This window comes from Myxocyprinus asiaticus, chromosome 3, assembly GCF_019703515.2.
Source record: "Myxocyprinus asiaticus isolate MX2 ecotype Aquarium Trade chromosome 3, UBuf_Myxa_2, whole genome shotgun sequence".
Classification (NCBI taxonomy): Eukaryota; Metazoa; Chordata; class Actinopteri; order Cypriniformes; family Catostomidae; genus Myxocyprinus; species Myxocyprinus asiaticus.
In genome coordinates, this window is record NC_059346.1 from 36667238 (window position 1) to 36688589 (window position 21352).

At 39.9% G+C, this 21352-nt stretch overlaps 1 long non-coding RNA gene across 1 annotated transcript; it reads right to left on the reverse strand.

Moving 5' to 3' along the window:
* Nucleotides 1-1144: 1144 nt before the first annotated feature.
* Nucleotides 1145-21030, reverse strand: LOC127427640 (uncharacterized). The gene is made up of 3 exons (XR_007894962.1): nt 20932-21030; nt 1513-1578; nt 1145-1285 (listed from the first exon to the last, which is right to left on the reverse strand). It is a non-coding gene; the product is annotated as an uncharacterized LOC127427640 (long non-coding RNA).
* Between the last annotated feature and the right edge of the window lie 322 nt (nt 21031-21352).

Consider the following 21352-nt stretch of genomic DNA (forward strand, 5'->3'; position numbering starts at 1 on the left):
CTGTGGGTTTTTATAATGGAAGATTTGGATTTATTTGTAAAATAAGGTCTGTGGTAAACATAACTTGAAGATACGTAGAAGTTTTGTCCTACAACATAAATTACACACAGTCATACCTCAAACGTGAATTTTGAATTTATTGTATTTTTACCATTTTTCATTTATTTATTTTAAAGTATGTTGCTTCAATGTGGCTTCAGAATTCACATTTGGGGTATAACTAATTTATGTTGTAGAACAAAACATCCAGATATCTTCAAGAAACTTTTATCACAGACCTTATTTTACTCATAAATCCAAAACTTCCATTATAAAAACCATAGGGAATTCTCGAGGGAACTTGCGGGAACCCATGGCTTGAAAATTTAAATTCTCTTCTGGGTTTTTGGACTATAACTTGAACAGCTCTATTGTTGAGCTTTTATTTTATTTTTTTTAAACTGAAACCACTTAAGTTATTATTTTAAACTATTACTCATCTGTATGGAAAACAAGCTTTATGTCGAAGCAGTCCTTTACTTCAATGACAATTCAAATGTGGCGTTTGTCCTTCCCAATACGGGTGATGGTAGCAATTGGTAGCAAAAATGTCTTGAATACCTAATTACTACATTTTATTTATCATAAAATATTTGTGTTTGTAATATTTTCAACATAAAACATTATGAGTTAAGATTAAGCAAAAAGTCTGAGGAAATATGATATAATCTTGCAAACAAAATATTGTTGTCTGCTGGACTCTACCAAAAACAGTACAATCACTACCAGAAAATCTAGTGTTTGGTTAAAAATAAAGAATAATTTAGTTATTAACTAAAACTGTATTAGAATAATTGATTAAATATGTTAATTTTCATTAATCATTAACTCAAATCAGTATGATCAAATTTTTGTAATATTTGCATTTAGATTTTGATGAATCTTAAATTGAAATTAGTTAAAATTGTAATTTTATTTGATTTGGCTGTGAAAATCTTCAAGGAAATATCATAAAAATAATCTTTAGATGGGGGATGGAAACACATTTTTTATAGATAAATACAATCCTTTGCATTATAGTGTATTTCTGTGTTTTGATAACATTTGATAACATTTTGCAATTTTTAACAAGACGAACAACAATCCAAAAAGTCTAGTGTACAGACCCGGCTCCATCTCTAAAATGTAAGGTGGGCCATAGGACCCTCTGGGAGGGCCGAAGAGTTGGAGGGGTGGGTGGGGGTGTGATTGTCAAGGTGAGCCAAGCTCATGATTGTGTGGGCCAGGTCCCCCTGTGGAGCCGGGCCTGTATGTGAACAGATATGGTACAACACATATATGGACAAAGTTCTGGGGAAAAAAAAACATACAAATTTTAAAATGTTTCCAACTCTGAGTTTGAATGAATTTGGTACAATGGCCCATATAGGCTAACATCAATATTTCATGCAAAACCTTTGATTATCTAAGAAGAGAAGTTGATTGCATGAAAGGCAAAGAGAATAAAGGGAATGCTATTTCAGCAATGCTTACATTTAAAATGTTTAAATGCCATTATGAGAGACACAAGTAGCATGGCTCCTCCACCTGTTGCTCCAGCTGCAATCAGCCAAGTCAGAGAATCCTCTGAAACAACAGCTAAATTATATGAAGAATGTTTATTATAACCACCCTATTACAACAAAGCCATTCTGCAAACATAATCTTTCAATCTAGAAAAATAAATATACACTGAAATCAGGGCCGGTTAACCCATTAGCAGGGCCCTAACCATTATAGACATGAGCTAGGTTTCCAGTTTCGCATTTTTAATGTGCATTCCTCTAAATTCGACTAAAGAAAATGCAAAACATTGTGCGTTTCCATGAACTGTAAATGTGCATTATCTTGAGGGAGCCTGCCTTTTTGTCATGGAGCAGCTGAACGATCTCTTTGCTTCAGTGAGAGTTATATTTGCTGTAATAAAGCAACTGTACATTATTTTATTAAATGCAGCCAGGAGATGTCGCAGAATAAGTGCAATAGCTCACATAATGAGGGCTCAAATGGCTATTCCCAATTGCCAACAGCCTCCATATACCTGGGAGCGCCGTGCTCAAAACAGTTCTGGTGGATTGTGAGGACCCAATTTAACGACAATCTGTGGTTGAAGCACTTTCAACTAACCAGAGCTATGTTTGAAGAATTGTGTTCTATGGTCGGGCCTTTCGTTGAGCCAGTCACGTCAAGCTCTTGCACACCTATACCATCCGACGAGTGCATTGCCATCGCGCTTTACAAATGGCCATGGCACATCATCGTTCATGTGAATAACATTTTAACTAATGCGAAACTCTAGAAAATCCACCTCCTTCTAGCTCATTAAATTTACTGCGAATTTTGAGAGTTTCTTCGCATATCAAGAGTTTCCATTCAGGATTACTTGTGCGCATTTTGAAAATGCGAATAAAAATAGTTGGATGGAAATGCAGCTAATAGGGGTATATTCAGAATAGTGGTCTACTGATATGAGGTTTTCCATGGTTGATAATTAAATTATTACATTTGGTCCCCCCAGTCCTGAATTGATGGTTACATTCTTGCCCATGTGGCGACATATCTCTTCGGGGGCGCCAATCTACCGAGCCAATTTCAGCATGAGTACATCTGTGTCGAACAACACTGAGCGTCCCAATAACGTGTTGTGGCACCCTCCACAAAACATACAGACCATGTACTGAATGCCTTACTACCATACTACACTTATTGTTTATGTTATATCCGTGAATAGCAAAAACAGTGAGAGTACTATGGATAGTATGCCATTGTGAACACGTCCATAGACTCACAACCATAGACCACAGAATCAGAGCGATGCCCGATATGTAACATAACACTTTTGAGTCTGTACTACTCAATTAATTTGTCTAACGTGCAAGCTGAATCTTTTGAAGTGCTTTGTCATGCAGTACCTAAAACAGTAATGGGATGCTTTAGAAGACGGAGAACAAAAAACAGTGCTGAGTGAAGTGGATATTTACATACAGTTCATTGAAACAAAACCTGCAACTTCATTCAATAATTTGCCAGTGATGAAGAAGGTGATGTGCGAGTGCGTATGCAGCATGTAAGCGTTTGTCATCTACTACAGGTAAAGACATTTTCTAAATAAAAGTGTATCAAAATACTAACATTACATGAAAGCATTTAAAAGTACCAAAAATTACCAAGCCAATACCATGATTATTAGACATGTTCCTTGGAGTAGCCTACTACCATGATATATTATAAAAATACCAACGTTTTACCATATTGTACCATCACCTTGCCATGGTACTGCAGTCTTTTGAGAAGGGTAACTTTGATAAACTTGATCTTGTGCTGTGAAATGTGAAAAGGCGTCAATAAGTTTTCAGTCCATAGTTTTATTAATGCTACACAATATATGTGGGCTACAAAAGAAAATGTTCAAATGATGCTCCTAAAATCACCAGAAATGAATGCTTTGGTGCTGTTTTTGCAAATAAATAAATAAAAATCTTCCTGGGGAGTATGCCTCCCTACAACACCATTGTACAATAGATTGTGTACTTTATGGGCCCCAGTCTCCCCAGTAAATTAAAATGAAGAATGTTTATTTTAATCACCCTATTACCACAAAGCCCTTCTGCAAACATAATCTTTCAATCTAGAGAAACTGCCTGGCATTGCCTGGAGAGTCTTGCCTAAGTCTTGCAAACTTACTTTGTCAGTGACTGACTCTTCCACGTGTATTTATACAGTAAATGGAGCAACTCTAAAGGTGATTGCTGGTCTTTCTAGATAATCCAAACTAAGTGACAAACATCTTTTCAAAGGCAGTGCTGCTTGCAACGCAGGTGTGAGTGAAGAATTTAAACAGCAACATTTTCATTTACCTTTCTGTAGTTCAATTTTCTTATAGATTAGGAGACAGCCAGTCTTTCTGAACAGTTCACAGTGGTAGAGACCCAGATCAGACTGCTGCACATTATGTATGAGGAGGGAGAATTCTGACAATCCAGATTCAGACAATTTTGGGAATGTCTTAATCCGTTCACGTCGGTTAGTCCAGAATATTGCCTCACCCTTCAGATTGATTTCCACAATGTTTTTTTCCACTGTGTTGAGCTGGCTCCACACCACACTTGTATCTGCTGTCCGGTTTGATTTCAAGAGGTCTGATTCAAATGAACAAGGCAGCAGGACTTCAGACTGCAGCTCAGTGGTTAAACTGACATTGGTGATTAGCTCTTGCTGACATGCATTCAGAGATCAGTACCATTAACATCTTATCTAGTTTCATTCTTGACTCCTTTCATTTCTCATGAATGCATGTTATTTCTTTTGTTTATGGTTTGGCTCAGTGTTTTTTTATTTATTTTTGTTGCCTAATATTGACCATTGCTCGATTTAATTTATTTGCTTTTAGACTTAAATTGATTCCAAATCATGCCCTACAAATGACAAAAACTAAGCTATTATAAAATTAAACTGTACATATGTTATGTTTTGAATAGCATAAATTTCAGTGCTAATTGATTAAAATGTATTATATAAAATAATTAATAATAATTTTTTTCCAAAACAAATGGTTGTATCTTACCATGTATACATGCAATATAAAGAAAAAGCAGTCTTAAAATCCAGAAGATAAAGTCACCTTTCACACACCTCATTTTTCAGAAGAGTGGCAGCAGTGTGTGTGCTTCTGCAATTACCTCCACAGTCTTTTTAAAAAAAAATTTTTATTCTGGTTCCTGTTGCTGCTTACAGGTTGAGTCATGGGTACTACAGAAAACTATTTTAAGTAGCAAAGGAAACCAAAATATATACTTTTACGATGACTCTGTTCTCTATTCATGTCAGTTTATTTTTTTATTTTTTTGTTATTAACAATTTTTTATTGATTCCAATCATAAAACATACAAACACAACATAAAATACGGAATCAATTATTTACATTAAACCCCTCCTCCCGAACATTGCCCCCCCACCCCCCACCTGACACAAACACGCACTACTATGGTCACCAACAACTAAACTCAGCAAAAAAAGAAACGTTCCTTTTTCAGGACACTGTATTTTAAAGATAATTTTGTAAAAATCCAAATAACTTTACAGATCTTTATTGTAAAGGGTTTAAACAATGTTTTCCATGCTTGTTCAATGAACCATAAACAATTAATGAACATGCACCTGAGGAACAGTCGTTAAGACACTAACAGCTTACAGATGGTAGGCAATTATAAAAACTTAGGACACTAAAGAGACCTTTCAAAACACCAACACCAAAAGAAAGATTCCCAGGGTCCCTGCTCATCTGCGTGAATGTGCCTTAGGCATGCTGCATGGAGGCATGAGGACTGCAGATGTGGCCAGGGCAATAAATTGCAATGTCCGTACTGTGAGGCGCCTAAGACAGTGCTACAGGGAGACAGGAAGGACAGCTGATCGTCCTCGCAGTAGCAGACCACGTGTAACAACACCTGCACAAGATTGGTACATCCGAATATCACACCTACTGGACAGGTACAGGATGGCAACAACAACTGCCCGAGTTACACCAGGAACACACAATCCCTCCATCAGTGCTCAGACTGTCCGCAATAGGCTGAGAGAGGCTGGACTGAGGGCTTGTAGGCCTGTTGTAAGGCAGGTCCTTACCAGACATCACCGGCAACAATGTCGCCTATGGGCACAAACCCACCTTCGCTGGACCAGACAGTACTGGCAAAAAGTGCTCTTCACTGACGAGTTACGGTTTTGTCTCACCAGGGGTGATGGTCGGACTCGCGTTTATCGTCGAAGGAATGAGCGTTACACCAAGGCCTGTACTCTGGAACAGGATCTATTTGGAGTTGGAGGTTCCGTCATGGTCTGGGGCGGTGTGTCACAGCATCATCGGACTGAGCTTGTTGTCATTGCAGGCAATCTCAATACTGTGCGTTACAGGGAAGACATCCTCCTCCCTCATGTGGTACCCTTCCTGCAGGCTCATCCTGACATGACCCTCCAGCATGACAATGCCACCAGCCATACTGCTAGTTCTGTGTGTGATTTCCTGCAAGACAGGAATGTCAGTGTTCTGCCATGGCCAGCGAAGAGCCCAGATCTCAATCCCATTGAGCACGTCTGGGACCTGTTGGATCGGAGGGTGAGGGCTAGGGCCATTCCCCCCAGAAATGTCCGGGAACTTGCAAGTGCCTTGGTGGAAGATTGGGGTAACATCTCACAGCAAGAACTAGCAAATCTGGTGCAGTCCATGAGGAGAAGATGCGCTGCAGTACTTAATGCAGCTGGTGGCCACACCAGATACTGACTGTTACTTTTGATTTTGACCCCCCCCCCCCTTTGTTCAGGGACACATTATTCCATTTCTGTTAGTCACATGTCTGTGAAACTTGTTCAGTTTATGTCCTAGTTGTTGAATCTATTCATGTTCATACAAATATTTACACATTAAATTTGCTGAAAATAAAAGCAGTTGAAAGTGAGAGGATGTTTCTTTGCTGAGTTTAGAACATTAAAAAAAAAACATTAAAAAAAAGATATACTTTCAAACAACATCAATAATACACATACCCAACTAAACTACAAATCCCTCTCCACAGCCCCTCCCCGAGAACCCTCCAAAAAAGCCAAATATTCCCCCCACTTCCTGACAAACAAATCCCATTTCCCCAGCCTTCTAAAAATCATCTCCTCAAACGCCGCAACCCCGCCCATCTCCCCGCACCACTCAAACGAGGGTGCCCCAGCCAACTTCCATCCCCTGAGGATGACTTTTCTGCCAATCATGACTCCGACTAGGACCCAAATTTTTAAATATCTGTCTCCAATGTTAACAACCGTCCCATCACCCAGGATACAGAGTCTGGGGCAAAATTAAAATTGAGTGTCAATACCTCACACATAAAGCCCTGAACCCTCAACCAAAATTCTTGGATCTTAACACATCTCCAAAAAACATGTGTTGTGTCCCCGTCTTCTGATTGGCACTGCCAGCAGATGGGTGTGTCTTAAGACTCAATCTATACAATCTAGAGGGGGTCCAATAGAATCAATGCAAAATCTTAAATTGCATCAGATGGACCCTCACATCTCTAGATGTAGACTTGATGCTTTTTAAAATCCTAGCCCACACTCCCTCCTCCAATACCAAATTTAAATCTTTCTCCCATAATCTCTTGAGAGAAGACGAAGCTCCGTCCCCCAGACTCCAGAGTATATGCCGCTTCAGGGGGGTGTATACTACTCCCAAAAATAGTACAGAACAGGTGGCACAGCTGTAAATATCTAAAGAACTGAAAATGTTGAACCAAATTTTCAAAAGATCTCAAAAGGTCACCGAGTGTAGTAAACCCCTCACAATCCACTCTGACCAACAGAAATGGGACTTATTAATACATAATTTAGGGTTCAGCCATATGCTCGAGGCAACGTTTAAATAAATGTCTGAATTAAACACTCTGAACTCTTTTGTCCAAACCACGTGCAAATGTAAGATAACAGGGTGTGACTTAACTTCTCCTGTTAGTTTGATAGAAAGGCTTTGCAATGGCGAAATAGGGGCAAGGACTTCCTGTTCAATACAAAACCAGGGAGGGGCTCGCTCAGGTGGAAGTGACCAATGAGCCAAATGTCTGAGACCGAATGCATAATAATAAAACAAAATCTTGGGTAGGCCTATCCCACCTTTGTCAATCGGCCTATGTAACTTGATGAAATGTAATCTGGGACATTTACATTCCAAATGAAGGACTTCGCTATGCTATCAAATTGCTTGAAATAAGAGAGAGGGACATCTACAAGGAGAGACTGTAGCAGATAGTTGAATTTTGGAATACAATTCATTTTAATAACATTAACCTTCCCAGTCATAGATAAATGTAATGAAGCCCACTTACATCACTCGAAAACGTTTTTATTAAAGGGTCAAAATTAACTCTAACTAAATCACACAAATTTGCTGGGAATAAAATGCCCAAATACTTAATGCCCTGTTTGGGCCACTGGAAGTCGCCCAGTTGAAAAGCCGTTACTTGGCAGTACGCTGTCAGAGCCAAAGCTTCGGATTTAGCCCAATTGACTCTGTAACCTGAGAACTTAGAGAAGGAATTAATAAACCTATGGAGACAAGGCATAGATCTAATGGGGCCAGAGATGAATAATAAAATATCATCTGTGTAAAGCAAAAGCTTATGCCCTACACCTCCCGCCATCACCCCTGGAAAATCATCCTCCTTTCTTATCGCGGCTGCTAATGGTTCCAGGGAAGACAGAACAATAATAGGGAAAGAGGGCAAGCCTGCCAGGTGCCCCTATCCAGAGTAAAATAATCTGAAATTAATCCATTTGTATGTACCGCCACTACCGGGTGTCTATAAAGTAACTTAATCCATTCAATACAAGTATTCACGAACCCGTACATTTCCAAAATCTTAAAAAGATAATCCCATTCTACCATATCAAAACCAATTTTGCCGTCAAGTGAGATGGCAGCTACCGGAGTCTGATCATTCACCACTGACCACATGACATTAATAAAACGCCTGTCAGAAGAGCTGCGGCCCAGAATAAACCCACCTGATCTATATGTATAAGAGATGTCATAACTACTTAATCGGTTAGACAGAATTTAATAAAATTTTTACATCTAGCTGGATCAGGGTAATTGGACGGTAACTTTTACACTCGCTTGGATCTTTGTCCTTTTTAAGAATCAGACTGATCCGGGCTTGTGACATGGTTAGCGGAAGCTTTCCATTCTTTAATGATTCTGTATAAACATCTAACAAAAGTGAAGCCAGTTCTACAGCATAAGATCAAAAAAATTCAGCGGCAAAGCCATCTGGCCCTGGAGCCTTGCCTGTAGGCAGGGCCTTAATTACCTCGCCAAGCACCTCCAAGGTTATCTCAGAATCAGTCGTCAATTTAGTGAGTTCTAGTGGTTCCACAAAGTTTCTAATATCTTCACCAGTTAGAAGAAGACGTGGAACTATAAAGATGAAGATAGAACTCTTTAAAAGCATTATTAATATCAATGGCTGAGGTAAATATTTCACCACCAGCAGATTTCACTGAGGGAATGGTAGAAAAAGACTCTCTCTGCATTATATATCTAGCCAAAAGTTTTCCTACTTTGTCCCCCGACACAAAGTATGACTGTCTTGGCCTGAATAGCCAAAACTCCACCTTCCGTGATTTCAATCGGGTCAATTCTCTGAGGCCATCATACAACATTCGGTGCTTCAGCTCTGCCTCGGCACTTTTAATATTTCCTTCCAACTCCACGAGTTCTTGTGTTTTGGATTTTTTTTTGGTGATTAACATTTTTATTAATTTTCAAAACAAAGAAAAACAAAACATATATACAATGATTCAACATTAACTCCCACTACTTCCCCTCCCCAATCAAGAACCCCACCCGACCCCAAACGAACATCCCAGTGGACTTACATAAGTACACACATTTACAGAGAATAAAATAATATATATATATATACATATACATACACATACACATACATACATAAACATATACATATATACACACATACACACACATATATATATATATATATATATATATCCTTCTACATGTTACCTCTTCGAAGGCTGCCACCCTTCCCATCTCCTCGCACCACTCCCGAATTGAGGGTGCTCCTACCGACTTCCAACCCCTTAAAACAATCTGCCTGCCTATCATCGCACTGGTGAGGACCCAATTGTTTATGTATTTATCACCTACGTCGATGACCGCCCCATCACCCAAAACACAGAGTCTGGGGCAAAACGAAATCCGAATGCCCAACATGTCACGCAGAACACTGTACCTTCAACCAAAATTCCTGAATCTCAGCGCACCACCAAAAAACATGGGCCATGTCTCCTTCCTCTGATTGGCATCGCCAGCAGGTGGGTGTGTCTTTAAGACCAAGCCTATACAATTTAGAGGGGGTCCAATAGAACTGATGTAAAATCTTGAATTGTATAAGGCGCACCCTTGCATCTCTCGATGCAGTTTTTATGTTTTTTAAAATCCTAGCCCATTCTCTCTCCTCCAATTCCAGGTTTAAATCTTTCTCCCATAATCTCTTGAGAGTGGTTAAGACTCCGTCCCCCAGACTCTGAATTAATAAGGAGTAATACACTGATGCCTCAAGGCCCTTTCCAAGTGTTTTGGATTTTTTGATGAGGCATACTGTATGATCCGACCCCTAAAAACAGCCCTAAGTGCCTCCCAAGCCACGCCCACAGAAGATACTGAGGACCAGTTGGTCTTCATATAAACATTGATTTCAGCCTTTAACATTTGCTGGAAAGGGATACATTAAAGCGCCAACTATATGATTTCTTTTTCTCCATATGTTGCAACACCTATAAACTCACCAGGGCGTGATCTGAGACTAAGATTTCCAATTGAGCAATCAACAACAGATGAAATTAGGGATTTAGATATTTTAAAAAAATCTATTCTAGAATAAATTTTATGAACTGATGAAAAAAAAATGTATAGTCCCTACCAGATGGGTTCAAAAGTCTCCAAATATCTGTAAGACCAAGATTTTTACACATCCTTTGAAGTGTCAGTGTTGCTCTTGGGGGCTTACACACTTTTGCTTCACTATGATCAAGGACTGAGTCCATCAAAAGATTAAAGTCTCCTCCCAATATTATATCATGAGGGATGCCAGCGGCTTGCAACATCCCTTCAAGATCTATAAAAAAGCCCTGATCATCAACGTTAGGTGCGTAAATGTTAGCCAAAATCAACCTTTGCCCCTGAATTTCAGCTAAAACAATAATTACTCTTCCTAATTTATTTTTAATCTGTTTGAGACATTTGAATTGTAGATGTTTACTTATCAGTGTAATGACTCCCCTGCTCTTACTCGAGCCAGCACTAAAGAAAACATGTCCACCCCAGCTTCCTGCGGGGAAAGCTGAGTTTCTTGAAGAAACACTTTTTCATATCTCTTACGTTTAAGAAAAGAAATAACCTTCCTTCTTTTTATGGGGTGCCCCAACCCATTCACATTCCACGTGGAGAGAGATAATCCACTCATATTAACATTTGACATTTTGATATAATAGAAAAAATAAATTGTGTAAAAAAACAAAATTATAGGAGTTTCCGGGGATGCCATGCGAGAAGCAGACGTGTGAGACATGAGCTCTGCGAACTTTGCTAATTTTTTTTTTATTATTTTCATGTTATAATCTGGTGAGATTCGATACACCCAGTTACATACTTGCTCTTTGAGGTAAACATGGCAAAGAAGTCAAAACCCTCAGACTCTGGAGACATTAAAAGACACTTACGTGTTCAAGCTGAGGCCTCTGACGGGACTGCGAGACGGGGACTCGATTTGGATGGCACGTCGGTAGATGAAATTCAGCGTCAACTGTCCAACATGTCGGTAATGCTGACAAAGGTTCTTGCTGACTTGGAGGATCTCGCTGTAATACGTCGATCGATTATGGCGATGGAAACAAAATTCTCCGAGTTGTTTACAAGAGTGACAGAAGTTGAAAAATGAATCGATTATCTTGAGTCATCGGAAAGGGAATTATCCGCTAATCTGCCCGCGTCCAAAACAGATTTGGAATTAATTTCGGAAAAACTGGAATATTTTCAAAATATGAGCCGAAGGAATAACATACGAATTGTTGGAATTCCTGAGCATGAAGAGGGCAGAGATATGGTAAAATTCCTGGACGAGCTCTTCCCGAGTCTGCTCGACATAACAGGCCATAAACTGGAAATCGAGCGAGCTCACAGAGTGCCTGTTCATAGATCTGCTGAGGGAGACAGGCCCGATCGATTTTGGCCAAATTTCTGATATCATCCGATAAAGATCTCGTGTTGCACCAGGCGAGGAGCAAAGGATAGCTTTCTTGGGAGAACCATAATATTTTCTTGTTCACGGACTTCGCGAATTCAACAAGAGAGAAACGCGATCAGTTCAAGGAATGTAAGAAACTCTTACATCAGAAAAAGATCTCGTTTGCTCTGATGTTTCCAACCAAACTGAGAATAGAAACGAAGAATGGTCGCAAAGTATTTACATGTCCAAAACAGGCACTCTCCTCCATAAATACATTGGAGTAAGCCATTTGATGTTTCTTATATTAGTGGACTGACTCGCGGTTCGGGGACTCTATTATCTGAGGAAGCTGGATGCCATTTTTGTTTCTTTTTGCCCTGGCTCCGCCTAGCGGCTGGAGTTTTTTTTGTGGCATGACTCCAAGAAACTTTTGCATTGACAGAAGATCTTTTTTACACTTAAGTTTCCAGCCAGATCGAGAATAGACACTTTGGATGACCGCAAAATATCTACATGCTCGCAAAAAGGATGTCTTTTGTAAAGTTGACGGGCTGAGTAAGTTATGGTGTACTTTTTTTTATTTTTTTATTTTTTTTTGCAGCCTCTAGTTAGTTTGGCTCTTGATCATCCGAGGAACCGGGTTGCCGGTTTTGTTTTTCGTGCTGGCTCCGCCTAGCGGCTGGAGCTTGTTCTGTTGAATAACACTCCTTTGGAACAGTTGTGGATAAATCTGTTTGTTCTTTGTGCTTATTCCTCCTGCTGGCTGGAGTCTGTTTTGTTGAGTATTTTTACGGGACATTGGAATGATTATGTCATCCGCTGAACTCATAACAGCTGGCTCACTGAACAATTGCTTGTCTGTCCGAGGAAACTGAACGGCTTTACATCAGCTGGAGTTTATTTTGTGGAAGAACACACCATCGAGACAGTTCTGTGAATGAGTCTACATGTTTTTTCTGTTATTCTGCCTGTTGGCTGGGGTCTGTTTACAAAGTATTTTCTGTTATGTAATTTTGCCTTACAAAATTTGTATAGAAGCACCGGACTTGAGCAATCCGATGGCAAAGTTGTCGCGGGGGCTCTCGTAGGCGTACATGGACTCTTTGAGTTTTAAGGAATTGACGCCAGTTGGTGCTGTCGTGCGTGGGGTTAATGCACACGTTTTTCTGTTTTCTGTTCGTTTTTTCGGGGGGAAGTTCAGGGTTTGATTGTTGCATTAATGGGGAATGTGGTCTGTATAATCTTGTTTTTGACACACAATTTATTTATTTTTATTATATCAATATGTCAAATGTTAATATGAATATGTTGTCTCTCTCCACATGGAATGTGAATGGGTTGGGGCACCCCATAAAAAGAAGGAAGGTTATTTCTTTTCTTAAACATAAGAAATATGATATAGTGTTTCTTCAAGAAACTCATCTTTCCCCGCAGGAAGCTGAAAAATTTGGGAAAATATGGGGTGGACATGTTTTCTTTAGTGCTGGCTCAAGTAAGAGCAGAGGAGTCATTATATTGATTAATAAACATCTACAATTAAAATTTCTCAAACAGATTAAAGATAAATTAGGAAGAGCCATTATTGTTTTAGCTGAAATTCAGGGGCAAAGGTTGATTTTGGCTAATATTTATGCGCCTAACGCTGATGATCAGGGCTTTTTTATAGATCTTGAAGGGATGTTGCAAGCCGCTGGCGCCCCTCATGATATAATATTGGGAGGAGACTTTAATCTTTTGATGGACTCAGTCCTTGATCATAGTGAAGCAAAAGTGTGTAAGCCCCCTAGAGCAATGGTGACACTTCACAGGATGTGTAAAAATCTTGGTCTTGCAGATATTTGGTGACTTTTGAACCCATCTGGTAGGGACTATAAATTGTTTTCATCAGTCCATAAGATTTATTCTAGAATAGATTTATTTTTGATATCTAAGTCCCTCATTTCATCTGTTGCGGATTGCTCAATTGGAAACATTTAAGTCTCGGATCATGCCCTGGTGAGTTTGGAGATGTTGCCACATACAGAGAAAAATAAATCATATAGTTGGCTCTTTAATGTATCCCTTTTGTAAAATCCTGATTTCCAACAAATGTTAAAGACCGAAATCAATGTTTATATGGAGACCAACTGGTCCTCAGTATCCTCTGTGGGTGTGGCTTGGGAGGCACTTAAGGCAGTTCTTAGGGGTCGGATCATACAGTATGCCTCATTCACCAAAAAATCCAAAGCTCGAGAACTTGTGGAGTTGGAAGAAAATATGAAAAGTGCAGAGGCAGAACTGAAGTGCAGAATGTCGTCTGACAGCCTCAGAGAATTTACTAGATTGAAATACAGATATAATGCTATTTTGTCATGGAAAGTGGAGATTTGGTTATACAGGGAAGATTTTGGCTAGATATATAAAGCAGAGAGAGTCTTTTTCTTCTATTCCCTCAGTGAAATCTGCTGGTGGTGAAATATTTACCTCGGCCACTGATATTAATAATGCTTTTAAAGAATTCTATATTGATCTTTATAGTTCTACATCTTCGTCTACTGATGAATATATTAGAAACTTTGTGGAACCATTAAAACTTCCTAAACTGACGACTGAGCAAAGAAATTGTCTTGATTCTGAGATAACCTTGGAGGAACTTGACGAGGTAATTAAGGCCTTACCTACAGGCAAAGCTCCGGGGCCAGATGGTTTTCCTGCTGAATTTTTTAGATCTTATGCTACAGAACTGGCTCCACTTTTGTTAGAAGTTTATACAGAATCATTAAAGAATGGAAAGCTTCTTCCAACCATGACACAAGCCAGGATCAGTCTGGTTCTTAAAAAGGACAAAGATCCGTATGTGTGTAAAAGTTACCGACCAATATCCCTGATCCAGCTAGCTAATTTTGGCTAATCGTTTAAGTAAGGTTATGACATCTCTTATACATATAGATCAGGTGGGGTTTATTTGGGGCCGTAACTCTTCTGATAACATTAGGCGTCTCATCAATATCATGTGGTCAGTAGTGAATGGTCAGTCTCTGGTCGCTGCCATTTCACTTGATGCTGAAAAGGCGTTTGATATGGTAGAATGGGATTATCTTTTTAAGATTTTACAAATATATGGGTTCGGGAGTACATTCATTGGTTGGATTAAGTTACTTTATAGACACCCTGTTGCAGCGGTACAAACAAATGGACTAATTTCAGATTATTTTACTCTGGAAAGGGGCACTCGGCAGGGTTGCCCTTGTTCCTCATTATTGTTCTGTCTTGCCCTGGAACCATTAGCAGCTGCGATAAGAAATGAGGATGGTTTTCCATGGGTGGAGGTGGGAGGTATGGCGCATAAGCTTCTGCTTTATGCAGATGATATTTTATTATTCGTCTCCAACCCCACTAGATCTATGCCTGCCCTCCACAGAATTATTAATTCCTTTTCCAAGTTCTCAGGATACAAAGTCAATTGGTCTAAATCCGAAGCTTTGGCTCTGACAGCATACTGCCCAGTAATGGCTTTCCAGCCGGGTGCCTTTCAGTGGCCCAAACAGGGCATTAAATATTTGGGTATTTTATTCCCAGCAAATTTGTCAGATTTAGTAAGAGTTAATTTTGACCCTTTAATAAAAAGGTTTTCGAACGATGTGGACAGATGGGCTTCATTACATTTATCGATGATTGGGAAGATTAATGTTATTAAAATGAATTGTATTCCAAAATTCAACTACTTGCTACAGTCTCTCCCTGTAGATGTCCCCCTCTCTTATTTTAAGCAATTTGATAGCATAGCGAAGTCCTTCATTTGGAATGGTAAACGTCCCAGACTACATTCCAACAAATTACATAGGCCGATTGACAAAGGTGGGTTAGGCTTACCCAAGATTTTGTTTTACTATTATGCATTCGGTCTCAGGCATTTGGCTCATTGGTCGCTTCCACCTGAAAGAGCCCCTCCCTGGTTTTCTATTGAACAGGAAGTCCTTGCCCCTGTTTCACCATTGCAAAGTCTTTCTATTAAACTAACCAAAGAAGTTAAGTCACACCCCGTTATTTCACATTTGCACATGATATGGACAAGAGTGGCCAGAGTATTTAATTCGGATGTTTATTTAAATATTGCCTCAAGCATATGGCTGAACCCAAAATTATGTATCAATAAGTCCCCTTTCTGTTGGTCAGAGTGGATTGTGAGAGGGGTTGTTACACTCGGCAACCTGTATGAGAGTGGAGTGTTGAGATCTTTTGAGAATCTGGGTCATCATTTTGGGATTCCCGGATCTCAGTTTTATAGGTATTTACAGCTGCGCCACATGCTCTGTACTATATTTGGGAGTAGCACACACCCCCCTAAAGTGGCAGATGCTTTGGGAGAGGTGATTACTGCTTTTGGAAAAGGTCATGAGGCATCAGTGTATTACTCCCTGCTGGTTCGGAGTCTGGGGGATGGAGCTTTAGCTTCTATCAAGAGATTATGGAAAAAGATTTGAATTTGGTATTGGAGGAAGAAGTGTGGACTAGGATTCTAAAAAATGTCAAGTCTGCATCTAGAGATCCAAAGGTTCGCCTTATGTAATTTAAGATTCTACATAGATTTTACTGGACCCCCTCTAGATTATATAGGCTTGGTCTTAAAGACACACCCAACTGCTGGCGTTGTCAATCAGAAGTTGGAGACACAACTCATGCCTTTTGGGGGTGTGTTAAGATTCAAGATTTTTGGATGAAGGTGCAGAGCTATTTGTTTGACGTTTTGGGCACTCAAGTTTTGCTTTGCTCCAGACTTTGTATTCTGGGTGACAGAGCTGTCATAAATTTGGGGGACAAATTTATAAAAAATTGGGTTTTAACAAGTGTTATGATTGGCAGACAAGTAATTTTAAGGGGTTGGAAGTCCGACAGAGCGGCATCATTTCTAGAGTGGTGTACAGAGATGGGGAGGGTGGCAGCGTTTGAAGAAGGGGTATCTAGAGAATTGGGTAATTTGGACTCGTTTATGGGAAAATGGGGCAAATATTTGGCATTTTTTGGAGGGCTCTCGGGGAGGGACAGTGGAGAGAGAGATGTAGAGGTTACGTGTGTGAATAATTATAATTTATTAATTATTTTATTTTTTAATATTTGTTTTTGTGTGTCTATAATTATGTGGGACCACTGGGATGTTGTTTTGGGTAGGATGGGGGGGGGCGGTAGTAATAGAGGGGGTTAAGTATTGATTCTGTTTGTATATGTTCTTGCTTGTATGTGTTAATATAGGAATCAATAAAAAATGTTAATAGAAAAAAAAAAAAATTATAAAGACCACATTCCAACATTAGTGCAACAATCAAACCCTGAACTTCCCCCTGAACAAAACAAACAGAAAAAAGAAAAATGTGCACATTAAAGGAATATGTCATGTGTACTTTATTGATTCATGTCTTTTATTTTGAAATGTTTAGTTCCTGTTTCCATTGTCATGTGATTTCATGTTTTCCCTCCGTGTCCATGTGTCATGTTTTCATTGGTTCTTTGTTTAATTATCTTGTTAGAGTTCTGTTTGTTTATTGGTTTATGTTCTCCCATGTCTTGTATTTAAGCCCTCGTGTTTGCCATTGTCGATTGTCAAGTATTGCATGTAACTTTGTAGTCAAGTCAAGCCATAGTCATGTCCATGACCATGACCATGACCATGTCCATGTCCATGTTTTCTTTCACGTTTATAGTTAGGGTTTTTTGGATTATCACATTTGTAAATAAACTGCACTTCATCTTCATCATTGCCATTGCCAGCACAGAATACTTGACCAGCCTTGAACCCAGCAGTTTTACTTCTGCACCTACGTCAGGGGAATCGTCCCCTGGAGGACTATGTTGAGGACTTCTGCAGTCTAACCTGCCAGGTGGACTTTAATGAGGTTGCCCTCAAAGACTGTTTTAGATTTGGACTGAATGAGTCCATTTCTTTTTTGATGCCTGGCGGTCGCAGTTCCCTCAGCCTGGCTCAATATATCGACCTTGCCCAACAGATCATTGGTTCCACGTTCACTGTGGGGGAGGCGGATGCCGAGCCAGAGTTCCACGACATGGCCGCTGCCGAGCCAGAGTTCCACGACATGGCCACCGCCGAGCCAGAGTTTCACGTCATGGCCGCCAAGCCAGAGTTTCACGTCATGGCCACCATGCCAGAGTTCCTCATCATGGTCGCTGAGCTAGCGCCATCTATTGCTCCATGCCACGTCACAGCAACTCCTCAGCCTGCTCCATGCCACATCACAGCAACGCCTCAGCCTGCTCCATGCCACGTCACAGCAACGCCTCAGCCTGCTCCATGCCACGTCACAGCCACACCTGAGCAGTTGGACCTGGAGATGGTTCCCACCCTTATACCCACCCTTTGTTCTCCTGAGCAGGCAATGGGAACTTTCGGCCCTCCGAACCCGCTTGGAAGCTCTTCTGAACGCAAATGATTGATTATTTTTAGAAATAAAACAATACTTATATACTTTTTAACTACAAATGTTCGCTTCCGTACATCTCTGTGACGTGCGCTCATGAGAGGGATGACGTAAGCTCGTTGGTAAGGTCACGCGTCACGTGGAGGAGGAGGCAGGAAGGCGTCCATCCCTCTAAACTCAAAGAGTCCATGTACGCCTACGAGAGCCCCCGCGACAAGTTTACCGTCGGATTGCTCAAGTCCGGTGCTTCTATAAAAATTTTGTGAGGCAAAATTACACAACAAAAAATATTTTGTAAAACAAACTCTAGCCAATAGGCAGAATAAACACAAAGAACATGTAGACTCGAACTGTGTTCCTCCACAAAACAAGCTCTAGTCTCTAGCAGAACCAGCACACACATAAAAAAATATATATATATATTATATATATATATATATATATATATTATATATATATATATATATATATATATAAAGCTGTTCAGTTTCCTCGGACAGTCAAATGAGTGTTCAGTGAGCCAGCTGTTTCTTAAGTGCAGCAGCTGACTTAATCCTCCCAATGTCCTGCAAAAATACTCCACAAAACAATCTCCAGCCAATAAGAGGCATAAGCACAAAGAATGAGCAGATTCATCCACAACTGTCCCAAAGGAGTGTTATTCCACAAAACAAACTCCAACCGGTAGGCGAAACCAGCACAAAAAGAAACAAAACAGGTGTCCCGGTTCCTCGGATGGTCAAGTGTATATTTAACGAGTCAAATTCATCAGAGGCCACATAAGAAACACACCATGACTTCCTCAGTCAATCAACTTTATTAAGACATTGCTTGTTGTAGGCATGTAGATATTTTGTGGCCATCCTTAGTATCCATTCTCAATCTGGCCGGGAACATCTGTGTAAAAGCGATCTTCCGTCAATGCAAAAGTTTCTTGAAGGAGTGTTATTCCACAAAAAACTACAGCCGCTAGGTGAAAAAAAATAAATAAATAAAAAAAATGGTGCCCAGTTTCCTCAGACGGCCAAGAGTAAGTACAGCGAGTCAATCCACTCACATGAGAAACACCAAATGGCTTACTCACTCCAATGTTTTTATTAAGGACAGTGCTTGGGGCATGAAAATACTTGCATTCCTTGAATTGATCACGTTTCTCTCTTGTCGAATTCGCAAAGTCTGGGATCAAGAAAATGCTATGATTCTTCCAAGAAAGCTTTCCTTTGCTCCTCGCCTCGCATAACACAAGATCTTTATCAGATGATCTCTGGAATTTGGCCAGGATTGATCGGGCCTGTCTCCCTCAGTGGATCTGTGAGCCAGGACTCTGTGAGCTCGCTCGATTTCCAGCTTGTGGCCTGTTATGTCGAGCAGACTCAGGAAGAGCTCGTCTTGGAATTTCACCATAACTCGGCCCTCCTCATGCTCAGGAATTCCAACAATTCGGACGTTATTCCGGCAGCTCCTATTCTCAAGGTCTTCAAGTTTTTCAAGAACGCATTCCAAATCAACTTTGGTCGCCAGCGGATTATCAGACAATACCCTCTCCAATGACTCCAGATAATCAATCCATTTTTCGACGTCTGACAATCTTGTAACCAACTCAGAGAATTTCATTTCGCCATAATCGATCGACGTATTACAGCGAGACCTTCTAAGTCAGCAACAACTTTCTTCAGCATCACAGACATGTTGGACAGTTGACGCTGGATTTCTCCCACCACACCTTCTAAACCGAGTCCCTGGTCTGCAAGCCCATCAGAGGTATCAGCTTGAGCACGTAAGTGTCTTTTAATATCTCCAGAGCCCGAGGATTTTGAATTCTTTATCATTTTGACTTCAAAGAATAAATATGTAGCAGGGTGTATCAAATCTCACGGGACTATAACACAAAAATAATTAAAAATCAGTAAAGTGCGATGAACTCCTCGTTTACACGTCCGCTCCTCGCATGGCATCACATCAGCATTTAGCGATATTTTAACTCTGTTGGGGTCAGACAAAATGTGACAGGATCAACTCATCACCATAATCATACACTAGATTTAATTCTGTCATATGAAATTGATGTTGATAATATAGCAATTCTGCCGCAGAGCGATGACATCTCAGATCATTACCTCGTCTCTTGTATGCTGCTCTTAGTAAAGGTCTAAAGATAAAGATAGCTTCACTAATAACCTTCTAGATTTGTCTCAAATACTCAGTAAACCAAAAAATTTAGAAGTGATCGATGTAATCACAGAATATAGATACAGTCTTCACTAGCACTCTTGATAGTGTCGTCCCCCTTTAAAGAAAATTAAAGAAAAAAGCACCACACCGTGGTACAATAATCACACTCATGTTCTCAAGAGAGCAGCTCGAAAAATGGAGAAAAAAAAAAAAAAAAAGAGTACAAAATTAGAGGTCTTTCGTGGTGCATGGAATGATAGTGTCTCTAGCTACAGAAAGGCTCTAAAAGCTGCCAGGTCTACATATTTGAGCAAACTCATAGAAAATAACCACAATAATCCTAGGCAGGGCTCCAGACTGCGACTAAATAGTCGCATTTTGCAACCATTTTTCCTATCAGTGCGATTAAACTTTGCAAGAGGTTGCACTGTTGCGACTACAAAAGTTAGCCGACTCTCTGATTGTGCGCTGTCGTTTCTTGTTGCGTATGAGAAATATCAAATGGCAAACTTTCAAAACACTAAAGGAAACAGTTCTACCTGGATCAGTCAGCGTGGTTGAAGGCTCAATGGAAAGATCGGCGCAGAGACGTTCATTTACATTTGGACCGGTCTCGAGTGCTCAGCTGTGCAGATCATCATAAACAGCGCTGTGAGTGGGCTGGGTCGCGGATTCGGCATTGATTATTTGTTTAAAACCTCTATGAAAGCCCATAATGTGTCGATGATTAAACTAGTTTAAAATCATACTAAATGGCTCCAACATTCTAAACAGCATTGAAAAGGAATAAAGGAGAAATCTGTTCCATGAACAGATTGTAGCTAAGGCTTTCAATCCACACATTTTTTTTTTTTTACCATGAACTTATATTAATATATCAATAAATCGGGGTAGTGAGGGAATACAATTTAATTTAGGGATGTGTTTTTCTTAAAAAAATTGCATAATTTGTTTTATGGT